At 42.8% G+C, this 26,896-nt stretch overlaps 1 protein-coding gene across 4 annotated transcripts in view; it reads right to left on the bottom strand.

The window, feature by feature from the left end:
* The window catches only part of LOC122564302 (C-C chemokine receptor type 3-like), a 60,952-nt gene extending 36,922 nt beyond the window's left edge, over positions 1 to 24,030 (bottom strand). Inside the window, exons 1-2 of one of the 4 annotated variants that reach the window (XM_043718972.2) lie at positions 23,963 to 24,030; positions 13,499 to 13,547 (exon numbers count right to left, since the gene is read on the bottom strand). The gene's annotated coding sequence lies outside the window, so the exon portion shown is untranslated. Of the gene's footprint in view, positions 1 to 1,630; positions 1,761 to 13,498; positions 13,548 to 21,096; positions 21,169 to 23,957 lie in introns of those variants that run through there. The other 3 variants (XM_043718974.2, XM_043718975.2, XM_043718976.2) reach the window with 3 other exon arrangements.
* Positions 24,031 to 26,896: the final 2,866 nt, after the last annotated feature.

The following is a 26,896-nucleotide window of genomic DNA, read 5'->3' as shown; positions in this document are numbered from 1 at the left end:
TTTTTGTTCCTGCTGCCTCACTTTTGAAAACCAGTGATTCCATTACCAACTCTATCAACTTAGCATGGGTTCAAATCCCTTGGTGGCAACTGCTGAATTGGGATTAAGTTCATTGATCTACAATTGAAAACTACACTGAGTGATAGTGACCAGCTCTGGCCTGCAGTTGACTCCAAACGCATGTAAGATACAAAAAAAAAACTGCAGATGCTGGAATCCAAAATAGACAGGCATGAGGTTGGAAGAACACAACAAGCCAGGCAGCATCAGGAGTTGGAGATGTTGACGTTTCAGGTGTAACCCTTCTTCAGGTCTGGGGGTAGGTGGGGGGAGAGCTGCTGATAAACTGGGTGGCAGGGCAGGGTGGTGAAGACAGGTAGAGGATACGACCTGTTGGTCAATGAGAGAAATGAATCCAGTTGGTGGCAGGGAGCAGTGGAAGGGAGGAGGAGGGGCTGGGAAGGGAGTCGGGGGAAGGGAAGGGAGGTTATTTGAAATTGGAGAACTCAGGGCTGTAGGCTGCCCAGGCGGAAGGTGAGGTGTTGTTCCTCCAATAGGCATCGTGGTTTGCTGCAGCAATGGAGGTGGCCAAGGATGATCATGTCTGAAAGGGAGTGGGAAAGGGACTGATTAGGGATAATCAACATGGATTTGTGCATGGGAAATCATTAACTTGATAGAGTTTTTTGAAGAAGTAACGAAGAGGATTGATGAGAGCAGAGTGGTAGATGTGATGTATGTAGCTTTCAGTAAGGCATTTGACAAGGTTCCTCAGGATAGTCTGGTGAGCAAGATTAGATCGCATGGAATACAGGGAGACCTAGCCATTTCGATATAGAATTGGCTCGAAGTTAGAAGACAGAGGGTGGTGGTGGAGGGTTGCCTTCGAGTCTGGAGGCCTGTGACCAGTGGGTCCACTGCTTTTTGTTATTTATATAAATGATTTGGATGTGAACATAGGAGGTTTAGTTAGTAAGTTTGCAGATTACACCAAAATTGGAGGCATAGTAGGCAGCGAAGTAGGTTACCTCAGATTACAACGGGGTCAGATGGGCCAATGGGCCGAGGAGTGGCAGATGGAGTTTAATTTAGATAAATGGGAGGTGCTGCATTTTGGTAAGGCAAATCACGACAGAACTTATACACTTAATGTTAAGGTCCTGGGAAGTGCTGCTTGGAATGCAGGTTCATAGTTCCTTGAAAGTGGAGTCATAGGTAGAGAAGATAGTGAGGAGGTGTTTGGTATGCTTTCCTTTATTGGTCAGTGCATTGAGTACAGGAGTTGGGAGGTCATGTTGCAGCTGTACAGGACATTGGTTAGGTCACTTTTGGAACATTGTGTGCAGTTCCGGTCTCCCTCCTATTGAAAGGGTATTGTGAAACTTGAAAGGATTCAGAAAAGATTTACAAGGATGCTGCCAGGGTTGGAGGGTTTGAGCTACAGGAAGAGGTTGAATAGGCTCGGGATTGTCTTCTCTGGAGTGATGGAGGTTGAGGAGTGACCATATAGAAGTTTATAAAATCACGAAGGGCGTGGATAGGGTAAAAAGACAAGATATTCCAATCTGTACGTCTCTATGACTCTAACATCACATCAGAAATACTGCACCTCCAACAGTGCAGTGTTCACCTGTTACTGCACTGGAGAGTCAGCTTTGATTTTGATGTTCAAATCCTGGAGTCAGGCTTGAATGCAGAAGCTCCCGAACCAGAAGACAAGATTGCTCCCAATCAAGCCGCAGGCAGAAATAGGCACTAGTTAAAAGAATCGTGCAATAGTATTTGTCCACAGAAACTTATCATTCAGGCAAATCATTCAGTCACATCTGAGTCTTGGCTGTTTTGTTGTTTCTTCCCACCTCCTTCACCTAAACCTATCATCATATCTTCCAGGGACCACAGTCTGAGCTAAACTACATTGTCATGTGGATAACAACACACATGATAATTAAAGGCAAATGGGGTCTAACTAAATTGGTTTCAGCTCTTTGATTGAAAAGCAAAGAGGGTTAATGGAAAGGATGAAGCTTGCTTTTGTGTGAATATGGGCTTACAAAGGCATTTGAAAAAGTGTCACTTTAAAAACCATGTAGCAAAATTGAAGGCCATGAGATAAAATGAACAATGAGAGCCTGGACACAAAATTGAAGCAGAGGGTGTTGAGAACTGATGCTGCTCAGACTTCTGTCCCCCAGGGGGCAGTATTACTGTGTTATTGTAACAAATGGATACACTAATACAGTTACTGATAAAGCAACAGTCAGATGATTGCCATCAGAGCAAGATGAGGGGACAGAAACAAGGGTGAAAGAACTTACAGAACCACATAGTTTACAGTTGAAACTGTACTAGGGAGCTGTGTTTAATATCCAAATATCAATATTGATTTTACAGTGCAAAGAAAAGAGAGTGGGCTTGCACCATTTTTGCAATGGCTGGTCAGTGTAGTATAGACACCCAATACCCAGAGAACTTGGTAAACCAGAGTAGTTACTACAAGAGTTCTTCAGTAACTAAAAACACAGCACAAGACATGCTGACATCTCAGACCTTGTAGCAGTGAGTAGGCTCTCAAAATCATCAGATCTAAGTCCTTGAGGAAAGAGAAATAAACAAAAAGACTCCAATTGCTAGACAAAGGGACAGAGACTTTGCAGGTAAAGCAGTAACAAATTGCCGTGAGTGTTCGTAAGCCTTTAAACAAATAGTGAGAAAATCTGTAGCACTCAAAAAGGTCATTTCAGTGTTGTAACTGAGCAGGATGGCAGCTCCACTGAAGAGTCACAGCCAGGCAGAGGTTGGGAGCTCTGGAAGTGACGGGTTCACAGATCACAGGCAACATCAGAGTTGGAATGGATGACACATTCACGAAAAGAGCATCTAGTTCCTCCCACAGTCCACTCGTTGTGTGTGTGTGATTTCCTTGAATCACACCTCCAATATCCTTATATGTTCGATGAGGATGTTCTCCACTCTTCTCCTGTTTTGGTTCTTAAAAAGTGATGACTGATTTATGACTGTAGCCCTCTCATTCAATAAAATCTTCCAATCTGCTTTGGAGAATTGCGCACTTCTGGATCCCAGTCTTGGGGTTTGAGTTGCATAATGGTCCTTGAACATATGTTCTTCTTTTCACTGAAAAATAAACGATGTCTCATCTCTTGCACCTATGCCAATGAAGTCTCTTCTTAACTTGTCTTTTAACATTCTGTGCCCACAGTATCCTGCTAATCTATAAGCTAGTTTAAAACAATTGGGCAATCTTGCAATCTGGTAGATCCGTTTCAAAACAGAAACAAAGAATTCCCATCAAGAGAAAAATTCTGGTCAACGTGTTTATTTTTAAGAGAAAATCTAAGAGGTTAGAAATGATCAGAAATATAATTCAGGCCATTGCTTTCAGCTGAAATTAAAGAGTTACATCTAAAAGTTTAGACCTTTATTTTCCAAGTGAGAAGGTTTAATGTGGAATTTAAACTAGATAGAAAGGAACTATTTTAATACTGGTTGACAACTTAACCGTGGTTAAAAACAGTGAACACGCAGCCAGCAAATATCCAACAAAGGGTTCAGGAGGAACACATCTTCAGCTTAGAGTTCAAACTAAAATGTCTAAAATAAGCTATAAAGGGCAGGAATTCATGAGGGCACCATGACTTGAAGCACCAGAAGACGCCATTGTTAAACAAAAATATTAATATCCAGTTAGGTCACCCACTGCGAGTAAACACAGTACCGCAAGAAGGAATTAGTAACAATTTTAACAAGAATTCCCAAAGTTCTCAGCCTTAGAGAAGCTCAAACAAAAGCACCATACTATACTGCAAAAGGAGGCTAAGTCAACATGCTTGTATCTTCTATAAGATTTATCTCAAATATTGCAAAAAGGCAAGGCACAGGTTACAGCTGACACACTATCAAGGAAGACTGTGGATCAGGCTGAAAAGGACGATTGAAGCCTTAGTGGAGTCATTTTGCACTGCAATAACCAGTATGTTACCAGCTACAGAGATGACACCAAGAGATATTTGCGCAGCCCAGAAAACAATTGAGGAGTGCACAAAGATCAGACAAATTGGCGCAGTGGCTCAATGGTTAGCACTGCTGCCTCACAGCGCCAGGTTTGATTCTAGCCTTGGGTGACTGCCCATGTGGAGTTCTCCCCGTGTCTGTGTAGTTTTCTTCCCACAGTCCAAAGATGTGCAGGTCAGGTGAATTGGCCATGCTAAATTGCCCAAAGTATTAGGTGCATTAATCAGAGGGAAATGGGTCTGGGTGGGTTGCTCTTTGGAGGGTCAGTGTGGACTTGTTGGCCTGAAGCGCCTGTTTCCACACTGTAGGGAATCTAATTCTAAATTTGTTTGGAACAGACAGCAGATCACAGGTGGATCATGTTGTGATGAAGTATCCTAAACAGAAGCAATGTTTAACTGTTGTAGATGACCCACTGGAATACACCCACAGATTGATCACACTGGAATCCATTAAATGAGAAATTCTAAAGCAACTTAATGGAAAACACGTGCAATTATAAATATATGGCTTGCTCAACAATCCATATGGAGGCCAAGCATATTTAAGGAATTGAGAACTTTATATTGTCTTTTGGATGTGTGTGATCAATGGTCAGGTAGCCACAAAGCCATTAATATCTTCAACATTTACAGATAGGCTTTAGTAGAGTCTAATTGACTCTAAAGGGAAGACACATTTAGTACTGGTGGGCTGCTACTCCAGATGTTTTGAAGTATCAAGACTTTGGAGATCTACAGCAGAGTCAACGATTGTAGAACAGAAAAGAATCTTTGCAATGTGTGGTTTCCCAGAGGAACTGGTTTTTGACAATGGACCACAAATTGTGACTCAAGAGATCATGACAGGTATAGAACATCAAATAAATGCCACATTCTTTACTTTATCCTGAGGCAAATGGAGAAGCAGAAAGATTGTTTCAAACCATAATGTTCTAAATGTCTAAGAACATAGATTAGGAATTAATCTTAGTTAAAATCCAGGTTCACACCATGGATACTCACCTGCAGAACTAATCGTGTAAGGAAGGATAAAATCAGAAATGTCTTTACTGAAATGCAATATTAGAACAAATAGAATGTCTTAGGATGATGAGAAGATCAAAGAGACAGTCAAAGCCTGACAGAACAAAGCAACAGAAATGGTTAACACTGATATGTGAGCCATAGACACTGTGGACTTGGAAAGCAGGTCTGGACAGTCAGAGGGTACAATTGTCAGAAAGGCAGAGCTTTTGTACACCTGAGGGAATACTCAGGCGAAAGAGGAAGGCATTGACCTTACTTGAGCTAAGAAGAGCAATTGAATATGATTACCTCAGGACATGAGACCGAGGTGACACTACTACATTGAGTACTGCACAAGTATTGCAGCAATATTGGGAATGGAACTGTCAATTGAACCAGGTCAGGGTGAGCAGTGTAAGCACCAAATCATCTTGATAGATGAGATTTCAGATAATGAGAAGAGGGGATGTGCTGATAGCATAATATAATAATGGTAATATTATAATATAATAGGGATCACGTAATAGTGATAATGTAAACTGTTAAAACAAATTGTTGAAATTTTGTAAACTTAAGCAACAGAGATAAACCCTTGGGGGAGATGTAGTATATTATGACAAATGGATACAGTAATGACAGAATCATAGTCATTTGACTCAAACAGAGCAAGGCTGAGCAGCAAAGGTAAAGGAACAGAACAGAGTATGGGAGATCCCTGAGAGCCCATGTAACTCAGCATAGCCATGGTGCTGGAGAGCTGTAATTAATATCCCAAAATAAGTCAAGTATTTACAGTATAATAGAGAGAGAGAGAGAGCTTTGCTTTATTTTAGGAATATGTAGACAGTATGGTTAACACAGCAAAGCCCAGAGAATTTGGTGTAACCCAGAGAGTTATAATAGGGTTCTCTCGAAGTAAAGAAACAACACAAGGCATGGTGACAACCCAGAGCAATTAGGTCCTTTGCTCTGAATAATATAAATTGATGGCCTGACATTGGGTATGTGTTTAGCATTTTGAAATTTGCAGATGACACAAAGTTTTGGAATGTTGTAAGGAAAGTAATAGCAAACTTTAGACTTGGGGAGACTGATCAAAATGGACAGACATATAAAAAAGAAGAATTTAATATAGAAAATTATGAAGTGATGCATTTTTGAAGTGAAATTGCAACACACTATAAAAAATAGATGGTACATGGAGGAAAGTAAAATTCAGTATCATGGCGATCTGGTTCAACCTCGTACCGTTACCAGGGGAATTGATGGAACTGACAGTCAGGAAATGAGTCTGAAGCACAGTTTAAGTCTTCCCAAATTTAATTGGAGGAACTTCCTGCTCAGCGAATATTGGATACTGGAAAAGCAGCAAGACAGATGAGAGACAGAGGAGGAGAATGAAGGAGATTGTGATGAGGGGGGAGCTGCATGTCATTGGTGTGTGAGTGCAATCTCATGTGTTTCTGGATGCTGTTACCAAGAGACAGCACAGAAATAGAACAAAAGCATAGAGATGTACAGCGCAGAAAAAGGCCACTCATCCCACCCACACTTGTGCTATCTCTAAAAGTCAAAATCCTTTTTACATCCATGACACAGAAAATTCCTCATTGTTGAGTACTCTTAATAAGATTTAAAAAGGACCCAAGGGGCAACTTTTTCACACAGAGGCTGGTGGGTGTATGGAATGAACTGCCAGAGGAAGTAGTAGTGGCTGACACAATTACAACATTTAAAAGACATTTCGATGGGTTGGGTGTATGACTAGGAAGGATTTAGAGGGATATAGGCCAAGTGCTGGCAAATGGGACTAGATTGAGTTGAGATATCTGGTCAGCATGGACAAGTTGGACCAAAGGGTTTGTTTCTGTTCTGTACATCTCTATGACTCTATGACTAGTCTACATGGACTTTAACAAAGCTTTTGATAAGATGTCTTTGATGAGATAACATCACAGACAGGTCAAAAGTGTAAAAGTCCGTGTAAAATGTAAAAGCAAATTGGCACATTAGATCCAAAATTAGCTGAAAGGCAGGAAGCAGAAGTTAGATGGTGGAGAGATGTTTCTGTGACTGGAAACCATTTCCAGGGGGGTTTCACAGTGCACAATGCTAAGGCCCTATGCTGTTTATGATGTATACTAATGCTTTGGACTTCAATGTAAGGGGTATGTTCCAGAAGTTGACTGGTGACCCAAAAATTAGTCAGTTGGTAAGTAGTGAGGAGAATAGCCATAAACTGCAGGAGGATACTCACAGAATGTTCTGGGGAAGATATGTGCTAAATGGAATTCAACCTGGAAAAGTATGAGGTAATGTGGAGGTCTAACAAAGCAATGAATGGTCGGAACGGTAGGATCTTGGAAAGTAATGAAGATCAGAGGGATCTTGGTGTGCATATTTGCAGATTCTTAAAGGTAGCAGGGCAGGTAGCTGAGGTAGTTTGGACAACACATTGAAGACTTGCCTTTATTAGCCAAGACATTGAAAAAAGAGTTGGGACAATATGCTGGGAGGGGATAACATGGGTAGGCCATAACTGGAGCACTGTGTACAGTTCTGGTCACCATATTATGTGAAGAATGTGATTGTACTAGAGAGGTTGCAGACACTATTTACCAGAATGCTGCCTGAGCTGGAGGATCTGAGATATGAAGAAAGCTTAAATAGGTTGGGGTTGCTTTCCTTGGAGTAGTGAAGATTGACAGGGGATCTGATGGAGGGATATAAGATTAAGAGAAGCACAGATCGATTTGATAGGAGGAAATATTTCCAATAGTACAGGGATCAATAAACAAGGAACATAGACTTAAGGTACAAGGTAGAAGGTTAGGAGTTGAGTTGTGGAGAAAGTAACTCATTCAGAGGATGATGGGAGTCTGGAACTCACTGCCTGAAAAAGTGAGTGAATCAGAAATTCTTGGAACACTTAAGCATTATTTAGGTATTTACTTTTGTTTGCAAAGCCTTTAGGACTATACGGTTGAGAGCTGGGAAATGAGATTAATGTATTTTGAACAGTACAAAAATGATGGGCTGAGTGCGGTAAATCTGATTGGGGCTTGAACAATGTTGGCTATGGCAAGAAGTGTAGCAGAATTGCATGACCCATCTCACAAGTCTTATCTTGATGTTGGAAATCCCTCATTGCTTCTTTTGAGAAAGTTCCGGACATGAAAGTGAGATTCTTGCTGGATAGAGACAAGTTGCCCTGTTCAGGGGGCTTGTTGCTTCTGGGCAATGGGAAGGACTGGTCAGGAAGGGTCTTCAATGATGATTTGCTCCAGGGTGATGTGGATCAGTCTAGACATCTTCAGTACTTCAGACTACAATTTAATATATACAGTCTTATTGTGCAATAAAACAAATCGAAGGAGTTCAACCCCCAAAAGAGCTTTGAGATAGCCAAAGGAGCCCCTATGTAACCCAATTTGCCTTGAAGCGCATGCTTTGGCCAAAAGAAAAGCCAGATGAAAACACAGTGACAAAAAAAATATGAGTCATAGAGTCATCGAGATGTACAGCATGGAAATAGACCCTTCGGTCCAACTCATCTATGCCAGATATCCTAATCTAATCTAGTCCCAGAATTGTCTTTATTTCTTAATTTGTTCCTAATTTGTACAGGTCTATTTTGTACAGTAAAATGCATTGAGAAATGTTGGGAGCTGTTTCTGGAAAAACTCAGTAATTGTTTTGAGCTTTCTTCAGAGGAGTCCAGTACAGTCCATCATGTCTCAATGAGCCAACGGGTCAAGCTCTGTATGATATGATTCTCTGCCATCTATACTGCCAAATATGGCTGGAGCTTGGCCATGGTGTCGAATGGCAAGACTATCTTTTTGCTTCACACCACGGTTATCCATTTTCAGTATCAACTGCACCTTGCCTCCAATCAACCGCACTTTTAACGTTCTCATGACTTGCTGGGATGGCATTGTCAGAAAATGGCACACTTGTGACTTCATGCTCTGAGTTTTGCTAATTTGGAGCTAGCATTTTGGATTATCACCAGTTTCACTCCGTTGGCTTTCCTACTCTGCTGCAGTAATGGATGACCAACATCACCGCAACCAAAGCTGCAGGTTATTTGAATTTGACTCATTACAATTTTGCTGTCATTCACATTCTCACTTCCTCTCCTGACTTTGTCTAGGAAATGAGCCGAAAACTAATTGCATCAGACTGACGTACTTCTTGAATTTGAAGTGGCTGAAGGGCTCAATGTTAACCCTTAAGAAAAGAAAATAGTTGGCTCCACATGTTATGGTCCCCTCTGTGGATTATTATAGTAAACACTGGAATCCCAGTGAGGATTTGACTGACATTACAACCACACCTCTTCAATGAAATAACTACCAAAAATGTGAGGGAATATGTCTAATGATGTTAAATCATTCATGATTTATAACTAATACCATCCTCAGATGTATTCTTGGACTTTCATTTTGTAATAATACATATTTTTATGCATCTATGAACCAATGGTGGGTTTATAGTATCAGTTTGAAACAAGAGCCTATCCAGTCTGCAGTGTACTGTGGCTTTCAAATACAATGTGAACAATTTGAGGACTTACAATCAATGGTGACAGTGCTAATTCATGAAACCTGTTTCAGCCAGAATCAGAATAAAACCAATCTTGATGTCAAGCGCCCCACTATCAATGTCCTGGGGACACAGTAGGGAGGAGGGCACAACAATATGTATCTTGCATCCCCAAAACATAACCACAGTTATCATGGGTAATCGTGGTACCATCCCAGGATATTTCTGCAGCGGTTCCTCGAGGTAGTTGCACAATGTTCAGCACCATTCATGATTTCTCAGGTACTGAAGCAGTCCATGTCCAAATGCAGCAAGACCTGAACAACTTGGACTAATAAGTAACATTCATACTATGTATGTGCAAGGTAACACCAATCTCCAACAAATAGAGAATGTAACATTTTTGCTTGATATTCAAGGCATAATCATCATTTGATCTTCAACACTCAACATTCTGAGTGTTATCATTTATCAGAAATAGTACTGGACCATACATATAAATACAATGATTACAGGAGCAGGTCAGAGGCTAGGAATTCTATCGTGAATTATTCACCTCCTATTTATCCAACGCTGTCCACTGGCTATAAGATACAAGTCAGGTGTGTGATGGAATACTGTCCATTTGTTTGGTATCATGCATTTTCAACAACACTCAAGAAACTCAACACCATCCAGGACAAAGCACTCTGTTTGACTGACACCCTAGCCACCACTGTCAGGGCAGCATGGTGGCTCAGTGGTTAGCATTGTTGCCTCACCCTCAGGAGATTGTCTATGTGGAGTTTGCATGTTCTACCCATGTATGTGGGGTTGCTCTGGTTTTGTCACACTGACTTACAATTATATCACTCTTCCTCATGGTGATGAAGTCAAAACACTTGAAACTCCATCCTTAACAGGACTGTGACCATCCCGAGACCACACAGACTTTTTCTTATTTATTTGGGGGATCTGGGTGCCGCTGGCTGGGCCAGCATTTATTGTCCGTCCCTAGTTGCCCTTGAGAAGGTGATAGTGAGCTGCTGCAGTCTACCTGCTGTGGGTTTACCCACAATGTCCTTAGGGATAAAATTCCAGGATTTGGACTCAGCGACAGTGAAGGTCCGGCGATATGTTTCCAAGTCAGGATAGTGCCTGGCCTGGAGAGGAACCTGAAGATGATGGTGTTCCCATGTCCTTGTCCTTTGAGATTGAAGTGGTTGTGGGTTTGGAAGGTCCTGTCTGAAGATCTGTGGCAAATTTCTGCAGTATATCTTGTGGATAGTACACACTGCTGCTACTGAGCATTGGTAGTGGAGGGAGGGGATGCTTGTGGATGTGGTACTAATCAAGCAGGCTGCTTTGCCCTGGATTGTGTCAAGCCTTTTGGATATTGTTGGAGCTGCACTTATCCAGGCAAGTGGTGAGTATTCCCTCACACTCCTGACTTGTGCCTTGCTGATGATGGACAGGCTTTGGGGAGTCAGGATGTGAGTCACTGACTGCAGTATACCTAGCCTCTGACCTGCTCTTATAGCCACCGTACTTATTTGGTGAATCCAATTGAGTTTCTGGTCAATGGTAACCCTCAGGATGTTGATATTGGGGATTCAGTGATGGCAACGCTATTGAATGTCAAGGGATAGTGGTTGTATTGTCTCTTATTGGTGATGTCATAGCCTGGTATTTGTGTGGCATGAATGTTACTTGCCACTTCTGAGCCCAAGCCTAGATATTGTCCAGATCTTGAATATGGACTGGCTCAGTATCTGAGGAGTTGTGAATGTTACTGAACATTGTGCAATCATTGGCAAATATCCCCACTTCTGACCTTATGATGGAGGGAAGGTCATTGATGAAGCAGTTGAAAATGGTTAGACCGAGGACACTGACCTAAGGAACTCCTGTAGAGATGTACTGGAGCTGAGATGACTGTCCTCCTACAACCATGACCATCTTCCTATGTGCCAGGTATGACTCCAAGCAGCAGAGAGTTTGACCCTAACACATTGATTCCAGTTTTGCTTGGGCTTCTTAATGCCAAACTTGGTCGTATGAAGTCTTGATGTCAAAGGCTGTCATTCTCACCATACCTCTGGAATTCAGCTCTTTTATCTATGTACTGAGATCAAGTGCTTAGTAGCCCTGGTGGAACCCAAACTGGGAGTAAATGAGCAGGTTATTGCTGAGCAGTGCTGCTTGGTAGCGCTGTTGATGACGCTTTCCATCATTTTACTGATGATCCAGAGTAGACTAATGTGGTGGTAGTTGGCTGGGTTCGATTTGTCTTACTTTTTATGTACAGGACATATCTAGGCAATTTTTCCCATTGTCAGAACCAGTACTGTAAAAACTTGGCTAAGGGACCCGCATGTTCTGGAGCATAAGTCTTCTGTACAAACGGCAGAATATTGTCAAGGCCTATAGCCTTTGCAGTATCAAGTGTCTCAAGCTGTTTCTTGGTATCTCATGGAGTGAATCGAATTGGCTGAAGACTGTGATCTGTAAAGGCGGGGACCACTGAGGAGACTGAGATGAATCATCCATTCAGAAGATTGCAGAGAATGCTTCAGCCTTCTCTTGCAGCTGTTCAAGAAGGCAGCTCACCACCACCTTCTCAAGACCAGTCGGGATGAGTAATTTATATTGGTCCAGCCAATCACTGTGATCAATTAAATATTTAAAAAAATCAAACAAACCTATCACGGTCCTGAATATTCTGTGGACATTTTACGAGAATTGGAATGGTTTTGGGAAAGGATTTCAGTCACCAGTCCAAATTACCTTTGTATGATCCAGATTTTGCTGGCATGGCTCATTTGCTTATTAACTATCAGCCCAGAGATACACCTCCAAAATGCATCAGGAGGAAAACATTCTTGGTCACAACATTTAAATAGCAGATGCACAATTTCAGTGCCAGATGCACCTGTAAGTGACAGCAGCTTGCTAGTCGGCCAGCTCAATAATTTCAGCATCACTGTTTCACAACATGTCAAGCAGCAAACTCCTTAACAAATTTGTTTTTGTGCTGCCTCAACGCACTTCTCAACAGAACAATGTTAAGTAACTGAGTCACGACATGGCATGTAGAGCACAAACAGACCCAACTGCTGAAAAGATCTAAGTACGAAGCACATCACTATTACCTGTCAAATTAGAATCCCTATAGTATGGATACAGACCCTTTGGCCCAACAAGTCCACACGGACCTTCTGAAAAGTAACCCACTCCCCTACTTTATTATCCTATATGTACCATGACTAATGCACCTAACCTACACATTATGGGAAATTTAGCACAGCCAACTCACCTAAACATGCACATCTTTGGATTGTGGGAGGAAACCAGAGCACCAAGAGGAAACCCATGCAGACACAGGGAGAATGTGCAAACTCCACATTGACAGTTGTCCAAGACTGGAATTGAACCTGGGTCTCTGGCACTGTGAGACAGCAGTGCTAACCACTGAGCCACTGTGCTCTGAAGCAAGTGGATTTACAGGAGAAAGCCAGTGAAATGCACAACAGGAACCACATGGAGTGGTATAAAGTGCCACCTTTCACTTAACCTCCACCAGATGCATTGCTGCAAAGGTTTCAATGATCTAACGAAGAGAGCAAGACCACAGCTCACCCAGAGCCTGGAACCCCTTTCTGCACCAGGAGTGGAGTCATGTGACCCCAATGTTCCCCTTTGCTCCAAAATCTGGCCAACTGTATCACATTTTTAATCAACTTCTTATCACTCATCTCTGGGACAGTTGGCATTTGAACTAGGACTTTCTGGCTAAGAGGTAGAGATGCTGCCACTGAGCCACAAAACCCCAGCCAACTGTATCAATGACTTAAACATTGAATATTTGCTAAATGTTATTTAAACTAGTCAACAAAACACAAAATATGGTTTTGAAATGATGATTTACATACCTAAGCAGAGTTGAATCCTTTTAATTGGACGGATGGAAATGGAAAATATCTAAAAGGAAAAATAAAACATATTAGTTAGCCATGTCATAGGGTCATAGAGATGTACAGCATGGAAACAGACCCTTCAGTCCAACCCGTCCATGCCGACCAGATATCACAACCCAATCTAGTCCCACCTGCCAGCACCCAGCCCATATCCCTCCAAACCCTTCCTATTCATATACCCATCCAAATGCCTCTTAATTGTTGCAATTGTACCAGCCTCCACCACATCCTCTGACAGCCCATTCCACACACGCACCATCCTCTGTGTGAAAACGTTGCCTCTTAGGTCTCTTTTATATCTTTCCCCTCTCACCCTAAACCTATGCCCTCTAGTTCTGGATTCCCCCAATCCAGGGAAAAGACTTTGTCTATTTATCCTATCCATGCCCCTCATAATTTTGTAAATCTCTATAAGGTCACCCTCAGCCTCCGACGCTCCAGGGAAAACAGCCTCAGCCTGTTCAGCCTCTCCCTGTAGCTCAGATCCTCCAACCCTGGCAACATCCTTGTAATTTTTTTCTGAACCCTTTCAGGTTTCACAACATCTTTCTGATAGGAAGGAGACCAGAATTGCACGCAATAGTCCAACAGTGGCCTAACCAATGTCCTGTACAGCTGCAACATGACCTCCCAACTCCTGTACACAATACTCTGACCAATAAAGGAAAGCATACCAAACACTTTCTTCACTATCCTATCTACCTGTGACTCCACTTTCAAGGATCTATGAACCTGCATTCCAAGGTCTCTTTGTTCAGCAACACTCCCTAGGACCTTACCATTAAGTGTATAAGTCCTGCTAAGATTTACTTTCCCAAAATGCAGCACCTCGCATTTATCTGAATTAAACTCCATCTGCTACTTGTCAGCCCATTGGCCCATTTGGTCCAGATCCTGTTGTAATCTGAGGTAACCCTCTTCGCTGTCCACTACACCTCCAATTTTGGTGTCATCTGCATTGATCAAAAGGAATATGGTAATTAGGAAGCATTATCTACAGATCTAGTGAAAATCTGAATATTTTTTTTTGAGCTGTAGGACTGTATTTCTTCAGCATATTTTTTCCTAATTTTGGAAGTTTACAGAGCATGAATAAGAGAAAAATAATCCCACATCCCCCATTGTCATCAGCAGCAGTTGTTAATCAAATACTGGTGGCCACATGTTTCTTGAATTTAAATGTGTGCATAAAGTCAAACTGTGGATGTTGGGTCTTTGGCTGCTCATTGCTTCAAAGAGCATTAAACAATTATGGTCATACTAAGAAGAAGCTGCACATGATGTTGGGGAACTATCCAAACCAGGCCCAAACCTTTCCTCTGTTGACTTGATTAGGGATGAAATTTCTCACCACCAAAATCAAAACCAGCAGAAGAGGGAAAGTTTTGTCAAGAGCTAGGAACATCTCCTTCAGAAAGTTCAAAAATCCACCCTCACCTTATATTCATTCATAGGATGTAGGCATCATTGACCATGTCAAATTTATTACCCATCCCTAATTGCCCAGGGAGCAGTTAAGAGTCAACCACATTGCTGTGGGTCTGGAGTCACACGAAAGCCATACTAAACAAGATTGGCAGGTTTCTTTCCGTAAAGGACACTGGTGAACCAGATGGGTTTTTCTGACAATTGACAACTGTTTCTTGGTCATCATTAGACTCTTAATTCCACATTCTTTACTGAAATCAAATTCCACCATTTGCCATGGTGGAATTTCCTGAGAACATGAACTGCTCTCCAGACTCACAGTCTAGTGATTATACCATGAGGCCATCACCTTCCCTGTTGTGTGGTGTTAGCACCATGATAAATGGGATAAACTCCAAACACTTCTAAGAACTCAAGTTTGGGATATTCATGAGGTCTTTTGGGCCATCAGCATCAGCAAGATTGTACTTCAACAAAAATTACAACCTCATGGCTTGACATCTCCCTGACCCGTCCATTCGCCCCAAGCCAGGGGCTCAACTCTGGGTCAAAGAAGAGTGGAGGAGGGCATGCCAGACCAGCAACACCCAGACCTAAAAATGAGGTGCCAACCTGATGACACTACAAAATAGGACTACAATAGTCCCACCCACAACCCCCACCCCGGACCAGTACCTACAGGGGATATGGCCCTAAACCTACCACGGAAGCCTGAAACCGTGGATAGGAGTGAACACGTTCATTTAAATGGGAAATTTACCTTCCTGGCAGCCCCCTAGTTCCAGAAGATTCCCTATAATATGTCCCGGCCACGGTAAACCGCAGGTAATTAAAACCCGCAGAAAACATGTCTGCAGACACAGGCGCCGCCCTGCATTTGAGAGCCAAGCTGCAAGTGGTAGATTCCTCAACCAACAGATTTGATCTAAGGTATGCAATCCTAGCTCAACCAGTCATGAATGGTGGTGGACAATTAAACAACTCCCTGGAGGAGGAGGAGGCTCCACAAATATCCCTGACTCCAATGATGGGGTGCCCAGCACATCAGTGCGAAAGCATGAGGCTTTAATGGTTGCAATAACCTTGATCCATAAGTGGATGATCAAACTCATTCCACATTTTTTCCACAATAAAATTGGCAAGTCAATGCAAGCTGCTGATTGATCTTAATATGACCTGTCGTGGAACAAATTAAGGCACACTTAATTGATCTTGGTCATGATAAATTTAGCAAAAAATGGTACTTTCCTAGTTTCCTGTAGCTTGTTCAATTCCTATGAAAGCAGTGGTTATGAGTCAGTTGGCAGTACACTCTATGTCTGTGTCAGACAGTTGTGGCTCCACCAAAGACATTGAGCACAAACATATTTCCTAAGACTGCAATGCTGTACTCAGGGAGTGCTGTTTTCTCTCAAGTGGATGTTAAAGTTACCCTACCACATTTTTTAAAATGTCTACAGAGTTATCCCTGGTATACTGCCTGATATTTATCCCTCAATCAACATCACAAACAAAAATCAGCTCATTATCAAAATAAAACTGAAAGAACTGCGGATGCTGTAAATCAGAACACTCCTGAGGAAGGGTGGCTCAACCCAAAACGTTAACTCTGATTTCTCTTCACAGATGCTGCGAGACCTACTGAGCTTTGCCAGCAACTTCTGTTTTTGCTTCTCGTCACTATGACTTCGCTCTTTGTAGGAGTTAGCTGAGTACAAACTGGTTGCTACATTTCCTGTATTGCAATGGCAACTACACTCTTAATGTTCTTTGTTAGCTATAAAGTTGTGAGTGACGTGGTATAAATGCATGGCTTTCTTTCTTCAACTTTCACTGAGGTTGATTGACTGGTCACTAGCAGCCAATTGGAATCCTGCTCAAGTGGTCGTTTTTCATGTCTAACGATGTCTTTCTCTCGTGGAAGATGGACAGGCAGCAAATTGATTCCCCTTCTCCTCTCCCCCCACCTTAATCCCAGATCCAACCCTCCAACTCGGCACCGCCCGCTTGAGCTGTCCTACCTGTCCATTTTCCTTCCCACCTATCTGCTTCACCCTCCACTCCAACCCATCACCATCACCCCCCACCTTCATCTACCTATCGCATTCCTAGCCACCTTCCCGCCAGCCCCACCCTCCTCCTATTTATCTCTCAGCCCCTTGCCACCCACCCCCACATTCCTGATAAAGACCTTATGCTTGAAAGGTCGACTCTCATGCTCCTCAGGTGCTGCCTGACTGGCTGTGCTTTTCCAGTCCACACTTTTTGACTCTGATCTCCAGTATCTGCAGTCCTCACTTTCTCCAAGTGAATCGATTCCGTTGGGACAATTCTGCATGGTGCACTTTTGTTGCTGTTTGAAGAGACCAAGGTAGTCAAGCAGGAGGCTGGAAGAACACAGCAAGCCAGGCAGCATGAGCAGATGGAGAAGTGAACCTTTCAGATGTAACCCTTCTTCAGGACTGAGGGAGGGTTAAAAAGTGGTGGGGAGGCAGGGTGGTGAGGTGGTGGTAGGTGGAGACAGGTAAAGGATACGATCTGGTTGGTCGATGGGAGGAATGAATCCGGTTGGTAGCTAGAAGGAAGGGTCGATGAGATGAATGGAAGGGAGGGGGAGGGCCAGGGAAGGGAGTCAGGGTATGGGAAGGGAGGTTATTTGAAATTGGGGAACTCAATGTTGAGACCTCCAGGCTGTAGGTTGTCCAGGCAGAAGATGAGGTGATGTTCCTCTAATGTGCAGTTTGATTTACTGTGGTAATGGAGGACGCCAAGGATGATCATGTCAGAAAGGGAGTGGGAAGGGGAATTAAAATTGGCAGTGACTGGGAGGTCAGGTTGGCTTCTGTGGGCCCAGCGGTGATGCTCGGTGAATTGTTCCCTAAGTTTACATTTGGTCTCCCCAATGTAGAGAAAACCGCATTGGGAGCAACAGTCACAGTAAACTAGGTTGGAAGAGAGGCAGGTGAGCCTCTGTCTCCCCTGGAAGGACTGTCTGGGGCCCTGGTTGGAGGTGAAGGGGGTGGTGTGCTGACAGGTTTTGCATCTTTTCCAGTTGTAGGGGAAGGTACCTGGGGGTTCAGGAGAGATGGTGGGGAGAGTGGCACGAACCAAGGATTGGTGAATGGAATGGTCCTTGCCGAAGGGAGAGAGGGGTGGGGAGGGGAAGATGTTCTTGATGGTGGGGTCTAGTTGGAGTTGGCGGAAGTGTTTAAGGATGATCTGTTGGATGCGGAGACCGGTGAGGACAAGGGGGACCCCATCTTTATAGCATTTGAAGGGGGTGTGGGTTTAGAACATTGGAATGGGGAATGGGGAGGTTCGGTGGAGGGCTGTCTGGATGACAGAGGGGAGAAAAGCACATTGTTCAAAATAGGTGGACTTCTGGGATGCTTGGGAGTGGAATATCTCCTCATCACAGCAGATGTGGCAGAGGTGGAGGAATTGGGAGAATGGGATGGAGTTCTTGCCAGATACTGGGTGGGAGGAGGAGTGGTCCAGGTAGTTGCGATAGTCTGTGAGTTTGTAGTAAACATTCCTCTGGAGACTGTCACCAGAAATGGAAATGGAGAGTTCAAGAAAGTGGGGAGAGGTGTCCAAGATGAACCAAGTGAATTTGAGGGCGGGGTGGAAGATGTGGAAGAAGTCGATGAACTGCTCCAGTTCAGCCTGGGTGCAAGATGCTGCACTGATGCAGTCATTGATGTAACAACAGAAGAGTTGGGGCACAGTGCCTGTGTAGGTACTGAAGAGGGACTATTCGACATAGCCAACAAAGAGGCTGGGGTAGCTGGGGCCCATCCTAGTGCCCATGGCCACCCCCTGTATTTGGAGGAAATGGGAGGAGTTAAAGGAAAAGTTATTAAGGGTGAGGACTAGTTCAGGACTAGTCTGTAAGAGGCAGGCATTGCCACAAGCATGCTGATGAAGTGATTATCAGGTATTGTGGGTTGTTGTTTAGGGTGTTGAGGCTTGTTGCCAATCCGCTGTAGCCACTGAACGTCATGGTGATGTGCGCTGGTCCACAAGAGATGCTGACATTTTCTTCTGCCATTGTTCAGTGTCACCCAGATGTGAAAATCAATGTTTAAGGCCTTCACGTCAAACTTGCAAGTATCCTTGTAGTAAGACTGGTGTTTGAGTCTTGTTCCTTCACCAAACAGAAAATTCTTGGTACATGTTCATTGCTAAATCACGTTCATTGACAAAGCCACGTTGCCTCTGTTTGATGGATGTTAACATAATGGTGAGTTTGGCCTTTGAGAGGGCAGTCAGATTGAGATTTTGACCTGCTTTGAGACTCCCAGAATGTGCAATAAGCAGTGAAAATGAAAGTCGTTAAGTTTTCTTTCTTGATCGTTGTAAGCCAGACAACCAGGTGCTGAGAACACAGGCATCATAAACTAGCATCTTAGCCCTCAGAGTCAACTTAACCTCGATTATCCGAATATCAATTATTCAAATTTTGGATTATCTGAAGAAGATCTCAAGGTCCCAATAGAAACATTACATCCAAGAGATGTTTCAATACTGATCGCGTCTTTTGTTTACACTGATTAAAAGTGAACTTGGGCTTCCTGAAATGCTGCCGAGAACAGTCCTGGACATCGATGGGAGCCCAGGCACTGTCTCCAAATGACTGATCGCATCCCCCTCTCTCTCTCCTGCACCCCCCCTTTTCAAACCTCCCCCCCCCCCCCCCCCCCCCCACCCACACGTTTACTGTGGAGTTCTACGTATGGATGTACCCTAAACCCCCCCTTCCCCAGATAATTTCTCCAACATTGTCCTGTATGGGGGAACTGTGGAACCTGTCAAAAGGTTGCAGTAAAAGGGTGTGGGTGTGTGTGTGTGTGTATGCACTATTTTGAGACTTATCCCCCCCCCCCCCCCCCGTTGGTGTCCAGTCTGGCTGCTCCGAGATGGGGGTGTGTGGACGGGGTCTCACGGGAGCTGTCGGGGGTGTGGGTGGGTGGGCATGGTGGCCGGGTCAGACAGAGGTGGGGTCGCTATCAGCGGGCAGTGTTGCATGGGGTTGGGTGGGCAGATGAGGGGGTGGGTTGGGGAGGCTGATGCACAAATGTGTGTCTGTTCAGAACCAACCCCTGAGACAGAGAGAGGGAGCAAATCAGGCAGAGCGAGGAAAAAGGAAACTTCAGAAAACTCCAAGCCCCAGAGGAGAGGCATTGAACCAATTAACTGAATAATCAATTATCCAAACCAAATAGTGCCCACCCATCTTGTTCGGATAATCAAGGTATCAAGGTTCCTCTGTATTATTTTGTATGTGGATCAAATGCAGTAACTGTATTTCCTCTGCGTGTATTGAGTTCTGCATCAAGAAACAGACTGTCACCATGGACCCAAGGGAACAGAATTTGCTCAGCACTTCTACTTGGGTGTTAAGTGTGACTTGATTTGAAACTGTAACACCTTGCCCGTAACCATGTAGTCATAGTTTACTTGATGCTTATATCAGGGGAAATGTTGAACATGTCTGCATGCAAATAGCCTGGTATTTTTAACCATGCAAGATTTCACATCTCAACACAAACACATCTGCTTAAGTTAACATGCTTCAACAGTCTGTTTCCTCCCCGTTACTTGCTTGGTTTACCAAAGTGAAATGTGGCATTCCAAATGTGGCATCACTGTGATAGATTTGCTCAGCAGTGAACAGGCACTTGGACTCATGACATTCCAGTCCACAGGTTTTGGTGCTACAAAGGGCATGACTTTTACTTATCAATTAGATTATCTGAGAAGTCGTGTTGTACAAGTTTACCTTTAATCATAGTTGACACTAACTCACTGATTATCTTATTAGATAAATAGGAAATGATTCACAGGAAGTTCTTTAGGAGCAAGCTAAATGTGACCACATGAGAAATTGTAAATTGGCCCAAAGGGCTTAAATCGTGTAACTTGTTGTTAATTATTGTGAAGAGAAAGCTAGTTGCTTGCTTCCAACAGAAATAATTTTCCTTATCAAGTATCGGATCAAATAGCAATGTTTGTTCAAGGCTACTCTCTCTTTAGGCTAAGCTTTGATAGCATCTGGAATGCTTCATTTCGTATCCCAAGCAGTGAAAAGGAAGAAGAGAGAGTTATGGGGCATGTGCACTTACACAGATGTGATTGGGTTGGGCTGTAGTTCCTACAATGGTGAAATATCCTGGGCTATTCACATGAAGACATGTTGGGCTTAACCTTACCTAAATAAGAAGAAAACAATGGTTATGGTACAGGGTGTTACATCTCCATATCTTGTTATACTAGGTAAACCACAGCTGGAAGCACTGTTACTTTGGATCCACAGTGATTGACAATCTGTCTCGACTTGCAGAATTCACGCGATGGCTGAATGTAGTGATGTCAGTACTTGTGGTCCAGAGGTCCAGGTGAATTATCAGGGAGCATAGGCTCTAATCATACAACAACAGAATTTGAATCAAATTTTGAATCAAAGCTCACCCAGTGGTGGCCAATTGTTGTAAATAATCCATCTAGCTCATTCATGTACATTGGAGAAGGAAATCTGCTGCCTTTACCCAGTCTGGCCTACATGTGACTCAGATCCACAGCAATATTGTTGACTCATAACTGCATTCTAAAGTGGCCCAGCAAGCTATTCAGTTGCATCTTCCACCGACAAAAGATAAGAAAAAGATTGAAACCAGATGTACCACTCATCATTACTAGAATGGAGTATAAAATTCGGGAGATTTTGCTAAACCTACACAACCCACTAGTCAGACTGCAACTGGAATACTATGAACAGATTGGGTCCCTTTTTCTAAAGAAATTGGAATTGGAAGCAGTCCAGAGAAGACTCACCAGGCTTATTATTAGGAATGCCTTATGAGGAGACATTCATTAGATTGGAAACAAAAATAGGAATTCCTGGAAAAACTTGGCAGGTCTGGCAGCATCTTTGGAGAGAAGGCAGAATTAACATATCAGGTCCAGTGAACCTTCTTCAGAACTGATTGTAGCTTGGAAAAGGCTGCTATACATGCGAAGGTTTTGTAAACAAACCATTGTCAGCCTCTAATGGTCACTATTAGCAGCTATTCATTCTCCTAGACTTATCTTCAACGATTCCTCTGTTGCTGAACTGTTTTTCTCTCTTTCTGGGCTCAATCTCCTCTTATCATTTACTCTTTCCCCCTTCCTCCCACCTCATCGTTAGTGTATATACCAACCTTGTCCTGCCTGCTGAACAAGGGTCACTGGACCCAAAACGTTAACTATCCATAAGCACTGCCGGACCTGCTGAGTTTTTCCAGCAATTTCTGTTTTTGTTACTAATTTCCAATATCCACATTTTTTTTAAAAAGAATAGATTGGGTCTGTATTCATTAGAATATAGAGGTGATCTTATTGAGATATACAAGATTCTTCAGATCTTAAGAGTAGATGCAGAAAAGTTGTCTCCCCGTGTGAGGGAGCTTAGTTCCAGAGGACATAATCTCAGAATAAGGTGTCAGATATTTAAGAAAGGAATGAGGGTGAATTTCTTCCCTCGGAGTGTAATGGATCTGATAAAGTCTTCACCACAGGCTCTTGAAGCTAGTTGCAAACAATAGTCAAAGTTGAGATAGTCAGATTTAAAATTACTAAGGGAATCAAGGGTTAAATGAACAGGTAGGAAAGTGGAGTTGAGGATTATTAAATCATCCATTATCTCATTAAATGGCAGAACAGACGCTATGGGCTGAATAGCCTACTTCTCCTCCTATATCTCATGGTCTTATGGATCAAAATGCTGGAACTCTCTTCTAATGGTACTGGAGAGTATATACATGCCACTTGTAGCAGTTCAAGAAGACAGCTCACCACCATCTTCTCAACTAAGGGCAATTAGGGACAGGCAATAAATGTTGGCCTCGCTAGAAATGTCCACATGGCATGAACTAATTTAATAAAAATCGGTACCACCTTAGGCTGACTCATAAAATAGCAATAACGACAAAGCTCACAGCAATTAAAATGTATAGAGCCGAATGCTACCAACAAACATTGTTGCAAACACATCCTCCACATGGGTAGCATCAAATGTCTTTGGGGTGTTGGTAGTTGCAAAAACAGCTCTCCGAAGAGGGAAGAAGTGATGCGTTTCCTGCAGATCCTACAGGGAATGCAAGACATGCTGCAGAGAGTAAGGAATATACGGGCCTTGTTCAGAAAAAGGACTTGGCCCCCAGTGAAGTAGACTACAGTCAGCTGAAGAAACTGCCATCCAAAAATAGGAAGAATATCAATTTTTAACTGCCCACACATCTGGGTTATTCCTACTGGACAGGATTGAAACTGTCCTGATTGAGAAATATTTTCTGCTTTATGCCACAGTGGAAAAGGACAAGTCAATCAGATTGGATTATGTTTCTCCTGGAAAGATCAGTCACCAACAAGAAACAGCGACGAAAAGCTCATTAGATGCTCCTGAACAACAGAATCTCACAATTCCAATGATATACAAAACACTTGCTGTAAATTTATATGCAACAGGAAATGGCATTTTAACTATGTTTTGTTTAAATATTTGGGAACACAAATATTAAATAATTAAATATCAAATATTTAATTCCAATGATATACAAAAACACTTGCTGTAAATTTATATGCAACAGGAAATGGCATTTTAACTATGTTTTGTTTAAATATTTGGGAACACAAATATTAAATAATTAAATATCAAATATTTAATATTTGGGAACACAAGTCTGATCACTATAATCAACACTTCTGCCTCCATCCATAATAGTGACATATAGCCAACGCTTTTAGAGATTGCAACAATCCAGTTCGTCTTTATTTCTAACCTGGATCTAACCTGAAAATAAAGCTCATCACATGCTGAGAAAACTAATATAAACTCTCTGTCCTGGTCAGTGACCTATGGGAATAAACAAAATCAAATTGCCATCTAATTCATGCCAACAAACAACTATAATACTAAACAAAATAAGAACAAAGATTTGCAAACCTTACTCTGATTATATTCAGCTCGGATTCATCTGTAACATGCCCAGTAAATAGGTTCTCCGTCACTCACTAAAATCTCTCCAAATAAGCCTTGGATTGCCTTCTCTTCAGAAGACCTTCAAAAAAGTACAAATTAAAATTTCCTCCTTTCTATTTTGGTAGCACCTTTGGATTCACTTGTGCTTTTTGCAACCACGAAACCCACTTATTTTGTTTCACAGAAAATTGGTTGCTATGTTGGAGGAATAGAAACAAGTGCCCAATTCAATGAAATTAATTCCTTAAAAGGAATTTCAGCTGCAAGTGGTGTATAAGGTTCGCTGGGGATTACTGGGCAGTGGGCAAAGCACTAAGCACATTCAACCCTGACAGTGGATCGTCAGAGCAAACCAGTGGGAATGGCGGCAGGCTGTAGGATGGGATTGGAAGCTTCTATTTGATTGATGTTTTAGAGTTGGGGACCAAGCTCACAAGTGACACTAAAATGAGTGGTAGAGCAAAGTGTGCAGAGAACCCAGAAAATCTGCAGAGAGATATAGATAGGTTAAGTGAGAGGGTGAGGGTGTGGCAGATGGAGTAGTGTCGGTAAATATGAGATCATCTATTTTGGTAGGAATAACTGCAAAATGGACTATCATGTGAATGGTGAAAAATTGCAGCATGCTGAAATGCAGAGGAATCTGGGTGTCCTTGTGCATGAATCATGAAAAGTTGGTCTGCAGGTTCAGCAGGTAATTTTGAAGGTAAATGGACTATTCTGCTTCATTGCTAGAGGGATAGAGTGTAAAAATGGAGAGGTTATGTTACAGCTGTATAGGGTGATGGTGAGACCACACCTGGAGGACTGTGTCCAGATTAGGTCTCCTCACTTGAGAAAGGATGTACTGGCTCTGGAGAAGGTGCAGAGGAGGTTCACTAGGTAGATACCGGAATTGAGAGGGTTGGCTTATGAGGTGAGATTGAGTAGACTGGCAATATACTCATTGGAATTTAGAAGAATGAGGGAAGATTGTAATAGAAACATATATGATTATGAAAGGGAATAGATAAGATAGAAGCAGGGAGGTTGTTTCCATCAGTAGGTGAAACTAGAACAAGGGAGCATAGCCTTAACATAAGGGGAAGCAGATTTAGGACTAAGTTATGGAGGAACCCAAGGGGTTGTGAATCTGTGGAATTCCCTGCCCAGTGAAGCAGTTCACGCTACCTCATTGAATGTTTTTAAGGCAAAGACAGATAGATTTTTGAACAGTCAAGGAATTAAGGATTATGATAAGTGGGTGGGAAGTGGAGCTGTGCCCATGAAAAGATCAACCTTGATCTTATTGAATGGGGGAGCAGGCTTGATGGGCCAGATGGCCTACTCCTGCCCCAATTTCTTATGTTTTTATGTTTTAAATACCACCCACGGAAAGTTCACCAGCAAGAAGATGCTACACTTAGTGGAAATGGTCTCTTGTTATCCTCTGGTAGCCTTCATCTGATAAGACAATAGACAATAGACAATAGATGCAGGAGTAGGCCATTCAGCCCTTCAAACCTGCACCGTCATTCAATATGATCATGGCTGATCATTCCTAATCAGTATCCTCTTCCTGTCTTATCTCCATAACCTTTGATTCCACTATCTTTGAGAGCTCTATCCAACTCTTTCTTAAATGAATCCAGAAACTGGGCCTCCACTGCCCTCTGGGGCAGAGCATTCCACACAGCCACCACTCTCTGGGTGAATAAGTTTCTCTTCATCTCTGTCCTAAATGGTCTACCCCGTATTTTTAAGCTGTGTCCTCTGGTTCGGCACTCACCCATCAGCGGAAACATGTTTCCTGCTGCCAGAGTGTCCAATCCTTTCATAATCTTATATGTCTCAATCAGATCCCCTCTCAGTCTTCTAAACTCAAGGGTATACAAGCCCAGTCGCTTCAGTCTTTCAGTGTAAGGTAATCCTGCTATTCCAGGAATTGACCTCGTGAACCTACGCTGCACTCCCTCAATAGCCAGAATGTCTTTCCTCAAATTTGGAGACCAGAACTGCACACAGTACTCCAGGTGTGGTCTTACCAGGGCTCTGTACTGCTGCAGAAGCACCTCTTTGCTTCTATACTCAATTCCTCTTGTTATGAAGGCCAGTATGCTATTAGCCTTCTTCACTACCTGCTGTACCTGCATGCTTGCCTTCATTGACTGGTGTACAAGAACACCCAGATCTCTCTGTACTGCCCCTTTACCTAAATTGATTCCATTTAGGTAGTAATCTGCCTTCCTGTTCTTGCCACCAAAGTGGATAACCATACATTTATCCACATTAAATTGCATCTGCCATGCATCTGCCCACTCGCCTAACTTGGCCAGGTCACCCTGTAATCTCCTAACATCCTCATCACATTTCACCCTGCCACCCAGCTTTGTATCATCAGCAAATTTGCTAATGTTATTGCTGATACCATCTTCTATATCATTAAAATATATTCTAAAAAGCTGCGGTACCAGCACGGATTCCTGCGGTACCCCACTGGTCACTGCCTGCCATTCCGAAATGGAGCCGTTTATCACTACCCTTTGTTTCCTATCAGCCAACCAATTTTCAATCCAATCTAGTACTTTGCCCCCAATACCATGCACCCTAATTTTACTCACTAACCTCCTGTGTGGGACTTTATCAAAAGCTTTCTGAAAGTCCAGGTACACTACATCTACTGGATCTTCCTCATCCATCTTCAGAGTTACATCCTCAAAAAATTCAAGAAGATTAGTCAAGCATGATTTCCCCTTCATAAATCCATGCTGACTCTGTCCTATCCTGTTACTACTATCCAGATGTGATAAGAAAGCAGCAGAACCTTCCCAGCTCGGGCCAGAGCTAAAATCAGATCCCAACCTACATAAGCTGTTTGGTCTGTTCATGTTTGGAATGTTTCCTACTCTATTGACCAATAAAGG

Source organism: Chiloscyllium plagiosum, unplaced genomic scaffold (assembly GCF_037043375.1).
Source record: "Chiloscyllium plagiosum isolate Xiang-an unplaced genomic scaffold, Cpla_swu_hap1 HiC_scaffold_34, whole genome shotgun sequence".
NCBI lineage: Eukaryota > Metazoa > Chordata > Chondrichthyes > Orectolobiformes > Hemiscylliidae > Chiloscyllium > Chiloscyllium plagiosum.
The sequence above is the reverse complement of the archived record's forward strand: the minus strand, read 5'-3'. Positions and strand labels throughout refer to the sequence as shown.